At 40.0% G+C, this 24,067-nt stretch overlaps 2 pseudogenes; one reads left to right on the top strand and one right to left on the bottom strand.

Annotated features, from left to right (window-relative positions):
* Positions 1-1,265, top strand: LOC140500193 (vasculin-like; annotated as a pseudogene).
* Positions 1,266-6,299: 5,034 nt separating this feature from the next.
* Positions 6,300-24,067, bottom strand: part of LOC140502261 (immunoglobulin gamma-1 heavy chain-like) — a 98,983-nt pseudogene continuing 81,215 nt past the window's right edge.

The raw sequence follows: 24,067 nt of genomic DNA, 5'->3' as shown, positions 1-24,067 counted from the left end.
ATGGCTTTAATTCTGGTATTGGATGTCCTAACTTTGGAAACTTTGGAAGGAAAGAAAAAACTGGATGGCCTTCACATGGAAGAAATGGTGCTGAAGACATAAGCCATCGAGGGGGATACCATGGTAGAAGTTCCTGAAGTTTTCGAAGCAGTGCTTTCCATTCTGGAAAAAGCCAAGCACTGCATGAAAACAATACCTCTGACAATGAAACTGGGAAAAAACAAGACAAGGAAGAATGCAAATAATTTGAGGCTGAGGATTTTCCATCTTTAAATCCTGAATATGAGAGAGAGACACCAAAATAAATCTTTAGCTGCAGGTGTATGGGAATATCCTCCGAATCCTAAATCTAGAGCTTCAAGAAGACTGGTCATTAAAAAAGCTAGTACAAGAGATTTACAGGTATCTGGATTCCCTGCAATAGAAAATCTTCATTCTCAGCCAGTTAAAAATGGAACTGGTCCAAGTGTTTATAAAGGATTAGTCCCTAAACCTGCTGTTCCACCTACAAAGCCTACACGATGGAAAAGCGAAATTAAAGAAAATAAAGTTGGAACTCCTTATCCTGATGAGTCTACATATGGCATTGGCAACTTTAATGCCTTCAAATCAACTGCCAAGAATTTTAGTGTATCAACAAATTCAGTTAAAGAGTGTAATCACTCAAATTCCTCTTCTCCTGTGGACAAACTCAATCAGCCTCATCTAACCAAACTGACTGGAATGCCCACTGATAAGAAGAGTGAATTCTTAAAAGCTTTGAAAAGGCACAGAGTGGAGGAAGAACATGAATATGGAAGTCATATTGGACCAGAAAAGGATGATGACTCATTTAATTTGCATAACAGCAACAACACTCACCAGGAAAGGGACACAAACTGAAATTTGATGAAAATGAAATTTCTCAAGAGGACGGCAGCGCCTACATGGTTTCCCAAGAGATCATTCGGTCTTTTACCTTTCCACAAGCTGATGTCCTTTCCAGTTCACTTGAGGAAGAACATAAGTTGCTAAAGGAGATGGCTTGGCAGGAAGACAGTGAAAATGATGAAACGTGCTCCCTGAACAGAGGATGAGATAAGGGAATTCCAAGTCATTAGTGAACAGTTACAGAAGAATGGTCCTAGAAAACATGGTATTTTGAAAAATGGCCTGATCTGGGACTTCAAGTTTGAACTCTGGAAAAACAGGGTTTTCAAACCCACTTTGGGAATGATGACACAGAGACAAGCAGCAGTGACACATCAGATGATGATGATGTGTGAAGGATTCTCTAACAGTTTTAGAAGTTTTACTGTGATACATCTCATACAGGTTGGGGTGAATTGTAAAAATGAACAACTATAATTTATATAGTAAAATACCCCATTAGAAGAAAATATTGGGGGACCTTCTTTTGGAAGAAAACCAAGAATGTTGTGTTGGGCTGTGTTGAACATTAGTATAATTTCTTTGTAAATGAATGCTGTAGAAATGAGGACTTTGGTTGATCCAACATTGACTTTCTTCATCACTGAAGCATTTCTCTATCAATGTAATGATGTAACAAAGGAGATTGTTTCTCATTTCATAAAAAAAAATGTGCGATGTCTTGCAAAGCTGCTGTCTTAAAATGTTCAGGTCTTTAAGAAAAAGGACAATTTTACACTGAAAAAAAAAATGATAGGACCAAGGACAAATCAGTTTGGGAAACATTGACCCCTGCCCTATGGGCCATACTCTTCCCTCAACTTCTTTGAGTCTGGATAAAAGGGTAAGAGGAGGGGGAGTGGGAGCACTTGGCCTCCCCTCCCCCTGCCCTGAGCCACCAGAGCCTCCACACTAAGGTGCTAAAAATCTTGCTATTTATTTGTTCCTTAGGAAGGAAGGCAACAAGCATTTATTAAGGGTCTCCTGTGTGCCAAGAACCAGTGCTAAGTAGTAAATATTATCTCATTTAATCGTTCTGACAACCCCAAGAAGTTGAATTTGAGCTCAGTTCTTTCTGCCTCTTGGACCAGAGCTCTGTCCACTTCTTCACCTAGCTGCTCCTAAGGAGTCTCAGGTTTTATTAAAACCTGAAAAAAAAAATCTATAACTCCCATAGCATAGAATCTATTTCATTCATAGCTTGCAGAGGATCCTTTTGCCCCAGATAATGTCATTTTTAGGGCCTGATGCCCTAAATTTGCCCGAGCCAAGTTTCTTAAGTTCATGAGCACAAGGTCCTAAATCTCCCCAGGGGTGGCCACAAGTAAGGACAGATGGAATCCTCAGGCAGGGGGCCGTAGATCATTTCAACTATGCCAGGGAGGCCACTGGGTTTGCTGGGCTGCTTTCAGAAATTCTTTTGGGAGGCAGTCCACATCAGGAGATCCCTTAACCAGCCTGGTTTAGATTCCTGGGGAAAGTTCCCCTTTGGGAACCATTGTAACTACACTGCAACAGGATATATCCCCTTGCTGGGGCCACACTTAAGTAATTAGCTGAACCTACCATGCTATCAAGGTGCTTCAACTCACTGTCAGTAAGGTTAACTTAACAAGCACCATTGTCCAGTGGCCAAAGAAGCCATTTGAGAAGCATCTCCCAAGACCATGGAAGGAATATGGTTTGTAACTGACCCGGTTCCTCAGAATTTGACTTTTAGACTAGTACCTACCCCACCTGACAGGCTAGATTGGGGATCACAGCTAGGTAGGCTTCTTCCCATTGGCGTAAAGAAAAGGAGCTTTGAAAGGTCTGTACCAAACTACAAAATGGAGTGCCCCATACTCCAACCCAGGGTGATTGTGTGGAGTTTCCATTCAGTCAATTATTAAATCATTTGTTAAGCATTGACTATATGCCTGGGGCAGTACTAAGCACCAAGAATACAGGGAAAGGCCAAAACACAGTCCCTGCCCTCAAGGAGCTCACATTCTAAGCAAAAAGACAACATGCAAACAACTTTACTATATACCATGTAAATAGAAAGCAATTTCAGAAAACAGTCATTTGCTATAGAGGGAGGGACTAGGTAGGACCCAAAAAGGTCAGTGAAAGGATGGGGAGTAGAGAAGTGGGGTGGAGTATGTGAAAACTGTTGTCTCTGGATCGTAGAATATAATTAGGAGAGTCAAGGTGGAAAAGGCTGGAAAGGTAGGAAGTGATTAGGTTATAAAGAGCTTTAAATGCTAAAAGGAGAATTTTATATTTGATCCTGGAGGTTATAAGAAGGCATTGGGGTTTATTGAGTTGGGAGGTGGGAAGGTCAGAGTCAGACGTCCACTTTGGCAACAGAGTGGGTGATAGATTGGAGTTTGCCCACCCACCACTCAATACCTGTAGATCTTACCTTCCATATCCTATGGTTCCCCAAACTCAGCTCTAGAAGACCCAGCTTCCAGAGGGGTTAAGTGGGGGTCACCCAGCCTACAAGCAGTCCAGAGCAAGCTCCTGTCACCCTTTCCTCCTTTATATCCTAGCAAAGTCAGGCTATTTCCTCTCTTGCTTCTTTATTACAATAAGACCAGCCAGGGGACAGTATCCCTTCCACTATTTAGTCCTTGTAGGTTCCTATCTTTTTGTATGCATCTATCTCTGTCCTCAGGCTCAATGGAGACATCCTTCCCAATCCCAAGTTGGAATTTATCTCACAGGTCCCACAGTTCTTGTGTGATCAGTTACCAGGGGCCATAGTAAGCCATTTTAGCTTCAGAGGGAGGGGACAGGTCATGTCTTCCTGACTGCCGCTCTTTCTGAACTTCCTCTCTGGCCATTGAACATGATCCTGCCAACTCTGACAGTTGTTTCAAAAAAGGATCTTACCTGGTACAGTTAAACCCTAGTAGTCTGGGTATGAAAGCAAGTGGTTCCTGAAATAAGATGCTATGGATTATCATTCCCAAGCAGCAGTACCAGAATGAAGGACTTATTGACCCAGGTGTAAACAGACAGTACAAGGATTAGGAAAAGGAGGGGAGGCAGGGGATAGAGTACAGGGCCTGGAGGCAGGAATTCCTGAGTTCAAATGTGACCTCTGAAACTGGGAGGCCCTGGGCAAGTCACCTGACAACTGTTTGCCTCAGTTTCCTTGTTGTAAAATGAGGATGAAAAATAGCACCTATCTTCCAGGTTATAATATTTGTAAAGTGCTGAGAAGAGTGCCTGGCACATAGGTGGTATGTAAATGTTAATCATTATTATCCTTTCAGAGATGAGAAATTAAACAAGAGTAGGTAGAGTTGACCTTATATGTCTGTGGGAAGCCCCTCCCTATGAGTTTAATCAAAAGCTAGGTAGGTCTGCATTCCTTTTCGGTTCTACCAAGTTGCCTCTTCCTGCTATCTACCTAATGACTCCTGAGCTGCCACAAGCCCCAATCTGTGAAAGGCAATTTTTTTCCCCACAAGCAGGATTGGGCAAGGAAGCTACACAAGAGGAACTGGGGGATGGGATGTGGGTCTCACATATCTGAGCCAGGAGTCTTGAGAACAACCTTTAATGGACAGGCTTGGGAATGAATGGCATGGGATGAGGATGGGGGCGGGGGAAAGAAGTAGGCTCAGAATACAGGGAGGAAGCATGAACAAGGAAGATGCTGGTATGTCCATATCCCCAGCATCTCGTTCCCCACCCTTATTGTCACTGCCCTTCAAGGCAACATGGCAGACTCATTGTGACCTCATCATTGTAGGTTGATATCCACACAAAAGTTTTGCAGGTTTCACCATCCATGAGCCTCAGACGACTAATTTATTTGATATGAGCTGAGGGAAGACGATGAGTCAGTTTTATGACCCAGACTCCTCAGATATCACCTCACTCATTGAGTTTAATCCCTGAACACTTCTTTGTTCATTTGTGAGTTTTTGTTGTTGTTGTTTCCTCACACTTGTGACCAAGGGGTCTCTCCTTGGCTTCTGGTCTTCAAAACCATGTCCCAGCAATGCCTTCCCTTAGCACCTGGGGCCTCCTCACCCTGTGACATCCTAATGTGCCTGCAGTCTTTTCAACCTGGGATATGTCTCTATGGAGCCCACCCTCTTTTCCCATTGATGAATTCCACTTGGAGTCCCCATTTTGTAGAGGGACTCAGGCAGGCCTTTATTGTTCCCTTGGTCCTATTCCTGGCCTCTGCACTTCACAACTGTGCCCTTCAGTGTCTTCATTCTTTCCCTTTCCTCCTTATTACCTCCTTTTTGTGTGTTTTCTTCTCCAACCAGAATGGGAACTCCTTGAGGACCACCACTGCCTTTCTGTGCTTATATTTGTATCTCCAGAACTCAGTATGCTTCCTGGCACATATAAAGTGCTTTATAAATGCTTTCTTCTTTCCTTCTCAGGGAGTGTCAGCATTTGAGGTTAAGCTTAAGTACTAGACCCCCAAGTCATTTCCTTATTCTTTTCTCTTACAGCCTGAGGGATTGTGCTATTCATTCCCATTCTTGGCCATTGGTCCTTATCTCCCACTAGGGTTTGTCTCTTCCTGCACCCCTGGGACCTCCTGGATTCCTTCTAGAAGTGTGTACTCCCTGGGGCCTCCTTCTATTTCCTCTCTTACCAGGGAAACAGTGGTTCACACAACACTAACATTTGATCTTTGAGGGTACACAGGACTCTGATTAGACTCAGTTGCATCTCAGAGGAAATCTAGGCTCTAAGTTGTGTCCTAAAGTTTCCTGATAACCCTTACCTCAGGAATAGCCTCGGGGAGAGGTATAGAACATAGATAGTATTAGGGGTTCAAGGAGATCTTGCACCAGGAAGTCTCTCCCTACATTTGACCTACAAATTTAGACTCCTACCCCATGTGATTCCTTCCTTACCTATAGGACAATGGTGACCATCCCAGGGACACAGTAATAGAAGGTAGGTACTGGAAAATGATGAGGCCAATTTTCTCTCCCCTGGGTCCCCAAACTTCACAGTCTGACTTCTGTCACTGTATGCAGCTCCTCCTGACTCCAAGCAGCCCATATGCTGGTATTCATCCAATGAACATGAAGTGGAGGTCACAACCTGAAAATAAGCCTCATGTAGGTAATAGTGGGAATTGTTGCTGCTACCCAAACTGTGGAAATCTGGAGAATGTGAGCTATGAATATCTGTTCCTCCCCACTCCCACTTCCATACCTGACTTCTAAAGAAAGGAATATGCTATTTCAGGGGACACAGACTGAGGATTGACTATTCTGAATCTCAGGGGGGAATGAATTTAACTGAGATCACCGGGATCATTCTGGGGCTCAACTGGTCATGACAGGGTCCAAATGGTGGCTCCCAGAACTTTGTTTCCCAGGCTTCTGGAAAAGCAAATGTCACAAGTCAAGAGTCAGGGAGTCAAAGGCAAAACTCGTCTTGAGGCAACTTATTCCCTTCCCTTCATTTCCCTTTTCCACACACATAAGGGACATCACAGGGACAGAAAGAATAATAACCAAGAAAGGAGACCTGGAAAATAAAGAAGAATCTAAGGGATCAGAGGGTTGAAGGCAGAGAGAAGACTCTGAAATGTCTAGGGGAAGAGGCATGAGATTGTAAGATTGGGTAGGGGGAGATGAAGAGTCAGGGAGGAGACTGAGAAAAAAGAAGCTGAATATGAATGGGGGCTAGGGAGGACAGATACTTGGAAATATGAGGGAGTAAATAATAGACAAGGATTAATGGGATAATTTCATGGGATGGAAGGAACATCAAAAGATCAAGAACACAGTGGTGAACAGGATGTTGATAGCCACAGTCTTCATCAATAGCAGCCTCAAGCCTAGTAGTCCCAGGAGCACCTGGTTCCCTTGCTCAGGTCCTGGTTCCCCTGTTAAAAGAGAAAAAGTTTAAGATCAGGGGAGAAAGGTATTTTGGCTTAATTAGGAATCAGTGATGAGACCTTACAGTCTGGAGAAAATAAGCCCACATTATGAGCTTCCTCTAAAGAAGGGGGTGTTTCACACATGCTGGGTACTCACATACACTTTGCCCCAGCATGGCATACCACGGCATGCTTTAATTGTTGTTTTATCATATGCACCCTTAGTTTTGAGCTATGAAACACACTGAACCAAGAGAATCTGAGTCCAAGGGAAATCATGCCCTAAACAATGGCTTATCTCAGTCACTAAGGTATCACGTACTCTGAGCAATGGATTGTGACACACACTTTGGCCACTTGGTTATTCCTGGTTATTGTGTTGTGGGCTATCACAAGCACTGAGCATGAGTTACTCCACCCTTTTCCCAGGTGATCACACATTCCAATTCCTAGATTATTCCCTTCCCAGTCTGATGCTTTTTATTAAAGGGGCCATCACTTGACTCCCTTCTTAAAGAGGACTCTTCAATGAATGGGTGTTACCTCACTCAAAGTGAGACCCTGAGGAGATCTTAGCTTAAAAGGACCAGGGTCTCCCACTGCATCCTGGACCATCTCCAATCATCCTAATGAGTATCTGGACACTGGATCCAGATGACTCTGGAGGAGCACGTGAGGCTGGTGACCTTGCACAGCCTCCCTCACCCAAATGAAAGCCAATTGCAAGTCATGTCATCATCTCCCTGGTGTCATGGTTCCCTTTGCAAATGAAGGACAAACACAGCAACAAGGCATACACAGAGTTAATTATAATATATAATTAGTACATTATGTACAAAAAGTACATTAGAAAGGTACAAAACAATCTGCTGTCTGAAGACTGAGGGGTAATTAAACTGAGAAGTTTTTGCACAACCAAACCCAATGCAAGCAAAATCCGGAGGGATGTAGTAAATTGGGAAAGAATTTTTACAGCTAAGCTCGGGGATAAAGGCCTCATTTCAAGAATATATAGAGAACTGACTCATATGTATAATCATACAAGTCATTCCCCAATTGATAAATGGTCAAAGGATATGAACAGGCAATTTTCAGAGGAAGAGGTTAAGGCTATCTATAATCATATGAAAAAATGCTCTAAATCACTATTGGTTAGAGAGATGCAAATCAAAACAACTCTGAGGTACCACATCACACCTATAAGATTGGCAAACATGACAGAACAAGAAAATGATAAATGCTGGAGAGGATGTGGGAAAGTTGGAACACTAATTCATTGTTGGTGGAGCTGTGAGCGCATCCAACCATTCTGGAGAGCAATTTGGAACTATGCCCAAAGGGCTACAAAAATGTGCATACCCTTTGACCCAGCAATATCGCTACTAGGACTATATCCCCAAGAAATCATAAAAATGGGAAAGGGTCCCACATGTACAAAAATATTTATAGCAGCACTCTATGTAGTTGCCAAAAACTGGAAGTCAAGGGGATGTCCATCAATTGGGGAATGGCTGAATAAATTATGGTATATGAATGTAATGGAGTACTATTGTGCCATAAGAAATGATGAACAGGAAGACTTCAGAGAGGCCTGGAAGGACTTATATGACCTGATGCTGAGTGAAAGGAGCAGAACCAGGAGAACTTTATACACAGCAACAACCACAGTGTGTGAGAGTTTTTTCTGGTAGACTTAGATTTTTGTAATAACACAAGAACTTCTTACCAAAAAAAAAAAAAAAAATCCCAACGGTGGATCTCAAGGCAAAATGCCTGACACACTCAGAGAGAGAAATATGGAAGTCACTCACATATTGTAGCAGATCATGTTTGTGTATGTGTATGTGTTTATGTATCATGTTCTGATTTGTTATACGATTTCTTTCATTTATCTTAGTCTGACTACATAGCATGACTATAGTGAAAATATACTCAATAGGAAAGTATATGTAGAATCTATACAGAATTGTATGCAGTCGTGGGGAGGGAGGGGGGGAGTGGGGGGTAGGGGGGGGATAAAATCACAATTGTATGGCAGTGATTGTTAAACATTACAAAATAAAAATAAATAAATAAATAAAGAAAGAAAAAAAAAAAGACTGAGGGGTAAAGTCACTGGGGAATAGGAGCTTCAAGGAAGGATAAATGGACAAGGTAGAATTTGAATTAGATTTTTAAAGGTGGGCAAGAATTCAACATACCAAGAAGGGGACACTGAGAAGTTATTGAACACATATGGAAAAACCTGAGAAAATGCAAAAAAATGAGGAAGAACATCTGGTATGTTCAGAGGGCCATGAGTAGGTCAGACTGATGAGAGCTTAGACTATATGGAAGAGAGTAAAATGAGATCACGGTGACATCAGATGGTGGAAGGCCTTGGATGCCAAGCAATAAAGTTGGGACATCATGTGGGAGACCAAAGGAAGTCACTAAAAATTTCTGAACAGGGAAGTGAAATGACTCTGTGTGTGTCTGTGTGTGTGTGTGTGTGTATGTAAAATCTTCCATATATGTAGAAGATTACTCTGGTGATTGCATTGTGATGTAGAAGAGAGAGCAGAGGTGGGAAAACATAACAGAGTAATATCTCAACAATCCAGGAAAATGATAATTAGGGCCTTAACTAGAAAAATGACAATAAGAATGAAGAGGTGCAGACAGGAGTAAAAAATGTAGAGGCAGAAATGGCAGGACTTGGTGACTAATTCACTGTAAGTCTGAAGAGAGATGGAGAACTTACAGTCACTCCCAACATAGGAGAAGAGGTAAACTGAATAGCAGCTGAACACGGGGAAATTTGTCCAAAAATGGGAGAAAAGAGAATAAGCTCCATTTTCGAAATGTTCAGTTTGATGGACCAGTAAGAGAAGTAAAGGCCTGGAGATACAGATTGTGAGTCATCAGTGTGGTCTCAGTAGTGAAGCCAGGGAGTGAAGGAGATTGACAAAGGAGAGAGAAGAGAAAAAAGTACTGGAATGATCCTTAAGGAGTATTCACACTAAAGAGGGTCCAGAGAGGGAGATGGAGAAGGAGCAATTAGAAAGGAGAGTGAAAAATGAAGATAATATAGTGTTTCTGGAGGACAGTGGAAAGGGTGTTCAGTTATGACTGATAGCCTCCATAAAAAGTTGCAGAGAGATCAAAGAAGAATGGAGACTGAAAGGGGCCTCTGGATTTAGTGGTTAGGAAGTCACTGAGAGAATTCACTGTGCAGGGGGGAGGAGTGTGGAAAACAGAGTGAAGAGCTTGGGGAGAAAGTGACTAGAGAGTGATGACAACTCCTAGAATTTTGGCAGTGAAGGGGAGAGGACTGTTGCTATAGAAGTGGGTGGTAATTAGGGTAAAGGGGTTTGGGAAGACCCAAGTTCACCATCAGAGGGAAGTAGCTAGGAGTATAGGAGACATTGGAGATGAAGCAAGGCCCTGGAGGAGGCAGGAGAAGACAGGCTCAATGGCAGAGACTGCACTAGGGACTACTCAAGGTCAGAGTGATGAATTAGAAAGAGTGCTAGACTTAAGAGTCAAGAAAGACTATTATGAAGCATTCTATTTGGATCTCCCTGCTCCAGGTTTTTCACCACTCAAGCTTATTCTCAACAACCACCAAAATGACTTTCCTGAAATGAAGAGCCAACTGCAAGTTAGAATCCAGCCTCTGACATTTACCAACTGTGTGTTGTTGTTCAGTCATTTCAGTTGTGACAAACCTGTTGTGACCCCATTTCGTGTTTTCTTGGCAAGGGTACAGGAGTGGTTTGCCACTTCCTTCTCAAGGACATCCATTTTGTCAGGGAATGAGAAGTTAAATGACTTCCCCTGCATCACAGGAGAAGGAAGTATCTGAGGCTGGATTTGAACTCAGGTCTTCCTGATTCCAGGCCCAGTACTCTAGAGGTCCACTAAGCCACTGGCTGCCCTTTTTATCAACTGTATAATTATGGACAAATCACTAAATCTCTCTGAAGCTCAGGTTTCTTATTTATAAGAAGGAGGAGGAGGCAATAGCTCTGGTACCTCCTTCACAGGGCACTTAGGAGGCTCAAAGGAGATGCTGTATGTAAAGTCATTTGTGGACCTTAAACTGCTGGATACATCTTGGCAAACATTATTCTTTGGTCAGAGGGTGGGAGTATATGATGAAGCTAAAAAAGCATGAGCATGAGAGTGAGGACCAAGAGGGAGACCACCCCTACAGGAGGGCCTCAGGCTCCTTAGGGAAATAGAATGCTGAGATGTCTCCCAAAGCTGCAAGAGTTGTGGGCTGATGAGAGGGTAGAGGAGAAAAATAAGTTATACTGCTATAGGGAATAAAGCTAGAAATGGTGTCGGATTCATTTCACTGGTAGAAGGAAATCCTGGGAGTAACTCCCGCCATCAATGCAAGTTGATATTTTCTCTGCAAATTATCATGTTAGAGATCAGCCTGGAACAACAATGTGCCCACGGGCACACAGCCAGTATACATTAGGGGCAGGATTCAAACCTGGGTTTTCCTAACTTGAAGCTCTGCTCTCTGTTATAATGACAAAAGAAAAGTTAAATAAATACAAATTCAGAGTGAGGACCCAGCTTAAATGCTATGGCATAAATCTATAATGAATAAAGTTAATTCAAGTTAGGTATTTCCTCTACTGAGACTCAGCATCCCCAAATGAGGAGCAGACAAGGTGGGAACTACCAAGGGATGAGAGCGGCTAAGAAAGTGAGGACAAACAGAAGTGAGCTAGTCCCCACCTTGAGCCCTGGATGGGCATGTTCCCTGAAGTTTGGATCTTCACGTAGTCTAAAGGTCTAGGTCATCACTCCCTCCAATTCCTGAGCCACAACTCACACTGAGCCCTTCTGCACATGCTCTGAGCCCTGAGCTATCACATACCTAGGCTGTTTATGTCATGCTTTATAACAAGGCCATGAGGAACCCTGGGGCATTACATTATCAGAGTGGGAGACATGGAGACTATCAGACTAAAACAGACAGAAGTGGTACTCACCAGGGTCCACAGCCACATTTGTCCCAGAAGCAAACATCATCCTGTCTGTATCACCTCCATCACCCATCCTTCTTATGCAGTGATAGTCACCAAGGCTAAGGTCCTGAATCTAGAGAGAAATATGACAGCTGGTGTCCTCCCTGACAGAGGTGATGTGGCCCTCTGGATTATGACAATGGGCTATCCAGGCTGGTCAGCCACAATGGGGCATGTCCAGGGGACCAAAGATACTAGCCTAGTCTTCCTGCATTAAACTGAAAGCCAGATGCTTGGCACTTGAGGCTCATTGTTCTTCCAGCCAGGGGTGGGCCTCTCCCAACTCTTTCAGCAGTATCTCATCTCTTGTACAGGAAAAGGGTGATGGGGGCAGAGTAAGGAGGAACAAATATCTATCCCTCCTAGGAGTGCACATCTTGTGTCCTTATGTCTCCTAAATATCATTCTGTCCTAAACCCTTCTCCCCTCCTTCCAGACTTTAGATGCCAAAGTCAGGGACCATTTTTCTTGAGATATATCATAGGGAAAGAAATGGAAGACATGAGTCCCAGAGCTACATGAACGGGCAAGCATGGTCATTGACAAGGTTCAGGAGTTCCCAGGAATTACGTCTTTTCTTGAGGTTGGCAGGGCAGGAGGGTAGGGGAAGAAGAGGTGAAAGGGAGGGGAAGCTCCCTGGGTCCAACAGTTTCTCAGGTTTGGGGAATTTCTTGGGATTGGAAGGTTAGGTTCCTAGGATCAGAAAAGGGGAAAATCAATACCTTTGGGTTCTTAGGTTTGGGATTCAAAGATTTAGAGACTCACTAGTGTTGGGGATTCCTGGAGTCAGGAGTGGAATATCCTAGCATAAGAAGATTGGGCTGGCTATGGAATATACCCCACATAACCACCACAGGCTTGGGTAGGTGATGACTGTGGTCATCAGCCCAGTCCAAGATTCCTCCCATAATCCTACAGGTTTTGGGAGGTCCAATGGAATAGGATCCCTGCCCATCTTCTCCCACCCAGTTGAGAACATGGAAACTTATGTGGCAGCACAGTCACTTCTGTTCCAGGACCAAAATTTTTCCATTGAGCTCTCTGTGCCACAGGTAAGAACTTAAATTTTCATCCTGGGGAAGGGGAGAGGAAACAGAAACTGGCAGGAGGTGTACTGGAAGATAACAGCAGGATCTAGAAAGAAAGAGGCAGAGACATATGTTTTCATGCTCATGAGAACGCACCAAGTTCATGAAGCCCCAATAAAATGGGGAACTTTAAAAGGTAACCTGACATCATAGTATAGCCTAAGGGTCAGGAGACTTAGGTTTAACTCTGACTCCAGCATGGACTTACTGTATGACCATGGGCAAGTCACTTAACTCTTCAATGTCCCAGTAAACTTTCTAAGACTAAGTTTCAGAGAAGTTTTTGCTCTGCATCGCTGAAGAGAATTTCCTTACTGAGAGCTCTCTATGTCAACAAAACATAGGAATGGTTAAAAACCGTGCTGGGCCACATATTGGGGTCTGGCTGAGGGCAGGTCAAAGCAGACTCAGAGATTCCTCCAGGGTCCCTTCCTTGATAGGATCCCAGGAAGGCCAGACCCTTGGGGATGTCTGGTCTTGGCTAAACTTAAGAATAACTATTGAGATGATTCCTGAAGTGACTACACACTTTTCCTTTCCCATTCTCACTAAGAAAAAATGAGTTAAAGCAATGGTTGGAAAACATCTAGAAAGGAAAATGCTGATTACAAGAAGCCAGCACAGCTTCTTCTAGAACAGGTCATGACATATTGACCTCACAGACGTTTTTATTAACACTGTTACTAAATTGGTAGATGAGGGGGATGCTGTAAATACAGTTTACCTACATCTTAACAAGGCTTGTAGAAAAATTATACTTTGGAGAAGATAAAGAGATGTAGACTAGATGATAAAAGAATTGGATGGATTAAGAGTTAGCTGGTTGGTTGGACAAACAGGAGTTATTAATAGTTCAAAAATCAATGTGTCAGTAGGTCTCCAGTGGAGGGCCCCAGGGATCTGTGCCTCTTAATGCTATTTAATATTTTCACTAATTATTTGTGTAATGGGAAACTGGAACATTGACAAGTGCATTGGTGCATTCCATTGAAGGAAATCCCCATGTGGAGAAAACTAAGGAGCTTGGCTCCAGAAAATACCTTGGAAATAATATGGAGCATGCATAGGCATTCTATAACTGCTTCTAGACTATTAATCATGTGGCTAGGAGGAGCTTTTGTCCATTGGTGGTATAGACAGAACTGGGGGCTTTGTCAAGAAGGCTGTCTGTCAGCTTTGGCCTAGTGTCTGCCTCCTTGTCTTCAGCTGCTCTCTGGAAAGGTCTCATTGACCTGGATTGTAGTGTCTGGTGAGAGACAAAGGAGTAAGGAGAGTGTTTTTGAGGAGCTGTCCCTTTTGTGGCCATGTGGACTTCACCTCTGTCCTTGGCCTCTGTAATGAATGTCCTTTTTCTCTTTGGGGTTGAGGAATAGAATTTCCTATAATGTGCGTTTCAGAAGGTCCAGAGAACTCTCCAGCACACTGGTGTTCCAGAGTCTGGGTTCTGCAGTCATGGACTGAGGTGCAAGGAGTGTTCTTTGGGAGCTACCTTCTTGGATCAGGCCAGTAATGATTGACACAAGGATTCATCTGTCATCCAGACTGCAGGAACTTGATGAGATCCATATTATGTAGGAATTAAACAAAGAGTTTACTCCTGAGGTGTTGAGAGGAAATGTTTATATGTTTGTTCTTGCTGTGTCTTCACTGAAAATACGCCTTAATAAGAGCTCATTGATGTTAAGTGTTAAATGGAACTGGGATGCTCATTATTGGTACCAGACTTGGCAGGGAGTCCTAGGAAGGAATGGAATTGGAAACAGCAACAGCAAAGGTCATTTACTGCTGAAGACATGAAGTTCTCATCACCAACACTGTCTTCCGTTTACCTAAAGGCAAGAAAACTTCATAGATTAGTATCTAACTGTAGAATGGAGGGAGATATGACTAGTAGGACCTCAAGCCAATGGCAGTAGACACACACACACACACACACAACACCACCACCACCACCACCACCACCACCACTACTACCACCACTACCACCACCATCACCACTACACCTCACCAGACAAAAAATACTTCCAGTGCCTGGAACTCAGAGCAGGAGATGTATGTAGGCTGCTGGGATCCCTTTGCACCACCAGAGTCAAGACTGTTTAATTGCCTATACTTAGATCTGGCTTGCAGTCCTAGGTTTTAGTCTTCCTGACTGCGTCTACTCCATCTTGTAGTTTCTCCCAAAGGTTACATGCATCACACAGATCAGTACCCCCAGTTAAAGAAACGCTACTTTAATTTCATTAGGATTAACTGCAAACTCTTTCTGTAAAGCAATCAAGACCTCCACAAGATGGCTCCAATCTAACTTTCTATCCTGGTTATACATTACTCCTCTTCACTTTATGCTCCAATCAAACCCACTGACTACTGTTCACCAAACATGACATTCCATCCTCTCCCTCTCCTTTTCCCCCTGTGATTTTACACTGAAGAGTTCCCATTTCTGGAATGCCCTCCCTCCTCACCATTACCTCTTGGAATCCCTAGTTCTTTTTTGTGCTTAACTCAAGAGACACCTCTTTCAAGTAGCCTTTCTTAATTCTCTCAGGTTTTATGACCCTACCCAATCACTTTTTTTTTTTACATCCTGTATTAATCCAAGAACTCATTGTATAAACCTAATAGAAGGTAAGTTCCTTAGGTAGGAACTATGTTATGTTTAATGTTTATGCCTGCAGCACCTAGAACAGTTCCCAACATGTTTTATTGCTTTTGAGTTGTTTCAGTCATGTCTGACACTTTGCAGCTTTATTTGGGTTTTCTTGGGAAAGATACAGGAGTGGTTTGCCATTTCCTTCCCCAATTCATTTTACAGATGAGGAAACTAGGGCAAAGAGGGTTAAGTAACTTGTCTAGCATAACACAGCTATTAAGCATCTGAGGCCAGATTTGAACTCAAGAAGATTTCCTGACTCAAGCCCAGACTCGCCATCTACTGTGCCATCTTGTTAGTACATAAGAAACTTACTACAGATAGTTCTCACTTTATGCATTGTTGAGGTTCAGCAGATCTCTACATAAAGAAACTTTTATGCAAGATGAAAACAGTAGGAAGAATATGGAGACAAAACCAGCCACCTATGTGACTGTCCAGAAACAAAAGGAAAAACACTTAGGGTCAGACACAGACAGGAGAGGACAGGCAGCACTCTGGGACTGGGAATAGAAACAGAATACCTGAGCATGAATGGATGGAAGAAAGACAAGAGGGGGCTGGACACAGGTTGGGTGGGCTGAGTAGAGCAAAGGTCCGCTCTCTTAGCACTGGAAGTCTTAAGCCAAACCCCCAGTCCCTGCAAAATGTCAGTCTCTCCAGGAGGGACTGCTTTTGCTGGAAGGGGTTTTTTGATGGATAGTTTGGGGAGGGGAGTGGGGAAAGGCTGAGCAGAGAGGCAGGAGCAGAGAGAGCAAGCATAGTACTATGCAATAAAGACTAACATAGGTGGAGTTGTCTTTTTTTTGAATGCTGATTTCTTTCAGAATTCTTTATGTGAAGTCAAATTTGAGTAACGTGAATTTAAGTAAAGCAAAAACTACCTACAAATGTTACTTGGTTGATTGATTGGGATTCACGGAACTTAGTGTACACTCCAGGACTCACAAAGGATTAGTGTCTCACCTTCTGTCTACCCCATGAGTGATTCACACAGGTTAGTAACTCCCTGAGCTCAGTCCTCTTATAGGTCAGAGCCTCCCTGCAAGTCAATAAATGTCCCAATTCCTACCTCTTAGATGGGTCAATAACCTCACCCTCTACCCCAGAGCTCACGTTGCTTAATCACCAAATATTTCTACACCTCATTTTCCTTAGTTGCAAAGTGTAGGGTTTGAATTAGATGATCTCTAAAGCTTATCAGCTGTGAATCTAGGATCCTGTGGTCCTATCGGTCATGCTTCTAAGGCTGGCATCCTCAGAGCTGCCTGTGATTCTTCATTCTCTCTCACTCCCTAAATCAGTCATTTGCTAAGTCTTATAGATTCTGCCTCCCTAGAATCTCTCACTCACCTCCTTCTCCCCAGTCATACATTCACTACCCTAGTTCAGGTATTCATCATCTCTTGACTCAACCATTGTAATAGCCTCCTAATTGGATGCCTGGCTCCCAGTCTTTCCACTCTATAATCCATTCTCCACACAGCTGCCAGAGTAATCTTCTGAAATCACAGAGCTCACCATGTTACTTCCCTGATTAAAAATCTCCTTTGCCTATAGGAAGAATTTAAGGTCTTCCATAATTTGGCTCCCATATACACTTTTAGCTTTATTTTATACTCTGCTTCCTTTCATAAATTCCACATTCCAACTATGGGACCAGCAATATTGCTCTGCTGCATAGGGTGGAATAACTTTTCCTTTCCTTTTTATTTTATTTCTCTTTATTTATTATCTTAAAAAATTTGTTTTAAACTTATATACAAAATGAGAAAAGAAAAAAATTGCTTTGTTTACAGCAGACCATAAGAGAGGATTCATTGTAAAGCAAAAAATTTCCATTTCAAGAATACCTATATAATAAACACTATATATTGTATTCAAAGCTACCCAGCTATTCTTTGCTTCCTTGTTGGCTTTCTTTTGTTCTCCGCTGTACACTTTTTATTTTATTTTTCCCTCCTTTCCCCAATGTCCCTAAAGAAGACTGAAATTAAGCATAGCGATATGTGTGTATACATATATGTGCATGTGCATATGCGTATATGTATACATGCATATATATACATATGCACAGATATCTATAAACATACATACATATATATACACATACAAGTTCATACACGTATATGTAAGACTTTACCGCGCTTATTTCTTCCTATTATCTGTTTCTCTGAAGGTGCATAGCATCTTCCTTTATAGTTCCAAGTCTTTCCAATTTTTTCTAAATCAACCAGATCATCATTTCCCACAGCAATATTTCAACCCAATCACATCCAGAGGGATTGCCTATGAAAGTTTATTTTTCTGAATTTTCTGCGTTCCTTCTATTCTTGGCTATATAGGCTTTTTTTGTACAAGAAAATTTTATTTAAAATTATCAAAATTATCCTTTTTGTTCTTCAAAAATACTTTCATCTTACAGATTATGTCTGATACTACTGAATTTACTTCCTTTACATCCTTTTCCCCTGGTTTCTTCCAAGTTCCTGATGTTTTGTTCTTGAAAATGAAAGTTGTAATTTTTTTCTAACTCAGTAAAATGCATTTTAAAATAATTTAATTGGTATAATATTGAATAAATAGATTTATCAGGTAAAACTGTCATTTTTAAAATTATCTCAGCTTGACTTATCCAAGAAAAATAAATATTACCTCAATTATTTATAATTGAGCTTATTTGTACAAAAATGTTTTATATTTATGCTCATATAGTTCCTGTGCCTGTTTTAGCAGTTATACCTTCAAGTATTTTCTGCTGTCTAGATATTTTAAATGGCCTAAAACAATACTGGAAAACATTGCTGACACATAGTATAGTTTCTCTATTTTTCATTTTTGATTAAATCTATTTTAACTTCAAATTTGTCTGAGATAATAACTATCCCTGCTTTTTTTTACATACTAAGTTTTACTCCTGCTCCTAATTTTATCTTTACGTGTATCTCTCATTTTTATAATGTTTCCTGAAAACATCGAATTCTAATTTTTTAATCTGTTATCCATTTTTGTTTTATGGGTAAATTCATCCCATTCAAATTCTAGGTTACAATTACTTAACGTGTATTTTCCTCCTTATTTTTTCTCACTATCCCTCTCACCCTATTTACTCTCTCTCCTCATTCCTCTGCTTTATTTCTACTTACTACCTTGCCTTCCTATTCCTTAACCAACCCATCCCTCTAAGAATTCGTCCCTTATCCTCTCCCCCAAACCTCCCTCCTTGCTCTCTTATTTCTTTCTGAATTTAGAAGATACTAATATCCTCCTGGATGTGTGTGTGTGTGTGTGTGTGTGTGTGTGTGTGTGTGTGTGTGTATTGTTTCCTCTTTAACCCATTCTCAATGAGAGCAAGCTTCCAGCACTTACTGCCCTTCCCCCCACTACCTTCTTCTTTACATTTTTTTCACTTTATACCTCATTTGTGTGAGATAATTGCTCCTTTCTATGTCTCCCTATGGTTTTATGTTTTTAGATTCAACCCATCCTACTCAACTCAGCCCATCCCTTTCTTTCAAACTACCCAAATAATGATGACAATCATAAAACTGCTGCTAATATTTTAACATATATGAAGTAAATAATTTGATCTTAATAAGTCCCTTCTATTTAGTATTTAATATTTACCTTACATTTCTCCTGGATGTTATATGTCAAATTTTTCCTTAATTTCTAGGGGTTTTGCCACAAAACCCTGAAAGTTTTTGAGTTCATTAAATGTCCCTTTTATTCATTCAAGATCATACTTAACTTTCCTAGGTAAGCTCCTCTTGGTCATAACCCTAGCACTTTTGCCCTATGAAATATATTGTTCCAAGACCTATGGTCCTTCAACATAGTAGCTGTTAGCCCTTGTATAATACATATTGTAGCTCCATGATGTTTAAATTGTTTTTCTTTTTCTTATTGCTTTCAATATGTTCTCCTTAACTTGGGAGCTTTGAAACTTAGCCATGATATTCCTTTAAGTTTTTCTCCTGGAATCTCTTTCAGGGGGTGATTGGTGAATTTTTTTCTATTTCTTCTTTGACTTCTTGTTCTAGGACTTTGGGGCAATTTTCCTTCATAATTGATTGTTATAGGGTATCAAGATTCATTTTTATTGTAATCTTCAGGTAGTTCAACTATTCTTATTTCTCCTCAATCTATTGTTTTTCTGATGAGATGTTTCATTTTCTCTTCTACTTTTTCATTCCTTTGATTGTGTTTAATCATTTCTTGATATTTTAGAATGCCATTAGTAAGTATTCTCTGTAATAGGGATAAATGAAAAGCCTGCCCCATTATTGTACAATATTGTACTAGAAATGCTAGCTTTAGCAATCAAACAAACAAAAAAAAAAGAAATTAAAGGAATAAGAATTGGCCATAAGGAAATAAAACTATCATTTGTTTTTCAGATGATATGATGGTATATTTAAAGAATATTAGAGAATCAACTAAAAAAAACTAGGCAAAAATAACTAACAACATTAAACAAAATTGTAGGATATAAAAGAAACACACCTGAAACATAAACATTTCTGTCTTTTACCCACAAAGTACAGCGTAAGAGACAGAAAAAAATTCCATTTAAAATAACTGTAAACAATATAAAATACTTGGGAATATACTTGCCAAGGCACACATAAGAACTATAAGAACACAGTTACAAAACATTTTTCACACAAAGCTCTAAACAAATGGAGAGCTTTTAATTGCTTATAGGTAGACTGAGCCAACGTAAAAAAAATGATAACGTTACCTAAATTAATTGACCTATTCACTCTCATACCAATCAAACAAACAAAGAATTATTTTATAGAACTAGAAAAAAATCTTAACAAACTTCACCTAGAAGAACAAAAAAAAAATCAAGAAAACCAAGGGAATCAATTTAAGAAAAGGTGAAAAAGAACATGGCCCAGCACTATCATATTTCCAATTCTATTACAAAGTAGTAATTATCAAGGCAATCTGCTGCTAGATAAGAGTAAAGTGGTAGATCAGTGGAATAGTTTACGTACAAAATATATAGAAGTAAATGACCACAGTAGCATAGATCAGCATCTTACATTTGGACATACCAAAATAAGTTAAAAATGGGAATATGCTTTACACATAAAGGATAACATCATACGTAAATTAAAGGAGAACAGAAAAAATTAACTTTCAGATACAAACAAAAATAGAGGATCATAGAAGGTAAAATGAACAATTTTGGTTATATTAAATTCAAGAGGTTTTGCACAAACAAAACCAATGCAGCTAAAATTAGAAGAAAAACAGGAAACTGGGGTGGGCAGGCTATTTTTCAGCAAGTTTCCCTGATAAAGACTTCATTTCTAAAATATATAGGGAACTGAGGCACATTAGTTAAAAATAATAAGAAGTGATGTAAATTGATAAACACCTAAAGGATATGAATAGTTTTCCAACAAAGCTATCAATAATCATATGAAGAAAACGCTTTAAACCACTAACAATTAGCGAAATGCACATTAATGCAACCCAGGTGAGAAAAAAATGCTGCAGGGAATGTGGAAAAATTAGGAACACCAATGCATTGGTAGTAGAGTTGTGAACTGGTCCAATTTTTTTGCAGATCAATTTAGAACTATACCCAAAGTGCTATAAAACCATACATACACGTTGACTCAGCAATACTGCTACTAAATATACATCCAAATGAGCACACAGGAAAAGAACCTATATGTACAGAAATATTTATTGTAGCTCTTATTGCAGTGGCAAAGAATTAGAAACTAAGAAGATGTTCATAAGGTGGGGAATGGCTGAACAAGATGTAGTATATGATTGTAATATAATATTGAATGTAATGTAATTGTGCTGTAAGAAATAATGAAAGGGATAGTTTGAGAAAAACCCAGTGAAATTTATATGAGCTGATACTAAGTGAAGTAAGAAGAACCAGGAGAACATTATACAAAGTAACAGCAATTTTGTAATGGTAATCAACTATGAATGATTTACTCTGATTAATACAATCATTCACAAAAATCCTAAAGGACTGAAGATGCTATCCACCTTCAGAGACAGATCTGATGAACTCTGAGCATATATTGAAGCATATTTTTCTCACTTTATTTTTCTTGCATTTTTTTGCAACATGGCTAACGTGGAAATGTTTTGCATAACTTTATATTTATAATGGATGTCAAATTTCTTATCTGCTCAATGAATGGGACTGGGGTAGAAGGAGGGAAAAGAATTTGGAATTGAAAATAAAAATAAAGGCAATACTTTAAAATTATAGTTTGTTTCAATCAACAAAAATTTGTCTTCTCACACTCCCTGCCAATCCCCCCCAAACTAAATAGAAAACTCATTACAAATATATATAGCCAATCAAAACAAGTGTCCACTTTGGTCATGTACAAAGCAATTTGTCTCCTTTTGTGCTGAGTCCTTCACCTCTTTTTCAGGAGGTAGAGAGCATATTTAATCATTAATTTTCTAGAATCTTAGTTGATCATTGTGCTCAATTCCTAATTCTTTCAAAACTATTTTCCTTTACCTTATATTAGTTGTATAAATTGTTCATATAAAATCTTCCCATAATTCTCATTTCTTATAGCACAATAGCATCTTCTTACAATTATATATTACAATTTGTCCAGCCATTCACCAGTTTAGGGTCACCCCTCAGATTCGCACTCTGGTATGTGGAAAAGAGCTGCCAAAATTGTTGTGCTCTCTTAGAGTTTGTTTCACTTAGGACTAATCCATCCCTTAATCTATATATTCTTCCTTCCTCTGATCAGTTCAGATGAGAGTGAAGTTTAAGTGTTAGCTGCTCTCCCTAATCCCTCTCCTTGTTTGTACAGATGTCTATTTCTAAATTCTGATTATATGACCTAATTTTCCCTAACCTTCCTTTCCCTTCCACTATAGTGTATTCCTATATTTCCATTCTTCTCTTAAAATCATCAACACATAAAACCATTCCCAGGCCTTGTCTAGTTAAACTTCTTCCTATCTTCTTAAATTTCTTCCATAATTCCTGATGATGATAGAATTCAGAGGGGACATATGTATCAGTTCTCCCCCTATTAGAATGTAAGCAGTTTAATCCTCATTTAGTCCTCTATCATTATCCTTTCTTGTTTACCTCATTATTATTCCTGTTGAGGGTTTGTTTTAATTTTGAACTTCAAGTTTTCTTCATGTCTCTGGTGTTTTCATCAGAAATACTTGGAAACAATCTGTTTCATTAATGGTCTTTTTCTCCCCCTGAAGCATGTTACTAATTTTTGCTGGTAAAATATTCTTACTTATAAGCTTACATTCTTTTCCCTTTGGAATATTATATTCCAAGTTCCCTATTCCTTTGCACGAGTGGTTACCAAATCATATATGAGCCTGACTATGGCTCCTTGGAACCTGAATTCTTTCTGGATATTTGCAATGCATTCTTTGACCTGGAAACTGAATTCTGGTTATAATGTTCTTAAGAATTTTTATTTGGGGGTTTCCTTCAGGAAGTGAATAGTGATTCTCTTTCCACTTTGTCCTCTGGTTGTAGAAAATTTGAGCTATTTTCTCTAAAGATTTTTTTGGTCTAGGCTTTTTTATTTGGTTATAGAATTCAGATGGTTCAAGGACTCTCAACGTTTTTCTCTTCAATCTGTTTTTCAGGTCAGTTGCTTTTGCTATACGATATCTCACATCTTCTTTTTTTGTCTTTTGATTTTGTTTTAATATTTGTTGTTACCTCATGAAGTCATTGTCTTCTATTTGGTCCATTCTAATTTTCAGTGATTTTGTTGCTTCGGCAAGATTTTTTTTACCTCCTGTGTCAAGTTATTAATTCCTTTTCCAATCCTTTCTTCCACAGAGCTCATTTCTTTTCCAGTTTTTTCCCCTCTAGCATTCTCATTTCATTCAAAATACTTAAACACTATATAAATGATAACCTTCATTATTAGCTCTGCATTAGCTGATGTCTAGTGACTCCTCAAGAGAAGGAATAGAAAGGAATTCAATGTTCAGTATAAATCATCTAAAGAACAATATGTATTTTGAATATGCAAAATAAATCTTTGACACACCTATAATTGCTTTTACACTCTCCTGGGAAGTTAAAGTTTCAGCATCAGAACATGATGCATTTCACAGGACTACTGAATAGGTACCTCACCTGACTTCAAGGAAGTCTCCTTCAGAATAGATGACCTACCTGGCAGTCCAGGTTTGTATTCATCCTCTTCTTTGCAGGTGTCTTTTCTGGTCCAGAAATTCTGTCTTCTACCAGTCTCTGACCAAGGGATCCAGAATCTCCAATTTCACAAATGCATGAGCTAGCCTCCAAGATTTTGAAGTATCTGTCTCAGGATCACTGTTCAACATCACCTATGATTAGATCAAAAACAAAAACAAGCCATAAAACAAAAGAGGTGGCCAGAGACCCTGGCTCAGCTTCACTTAGAATACCCCCATTCTTGTCAGCATTCTCCTTCAATTCAGGGGCAGACTTGAATAGTATTAACAGAATCTTCAGACTGTAGACAGAAAGAGAAGATGG

Source organism: Notamacropus eugenii, chromosome 4 (assembly GCF_028372415.1).
Source record: "Notamacropus eugenii isolate mMacEug1 chromosome 4, mMacEug1.pri_v2, whole genome shotgun sequence".
Taxonomy (NCBI): domain Eukaryota; kingdom Metazoa; phylum Chordata; class Mammalia; order Diprotodontia; family Macropodidae; genus Notamacropus; species Notamacropus eugenii.
Note: the sequence above shows the minus strand (reverse complement) of the source record. Positions and strands in the feature narration are given on the sequence as shown.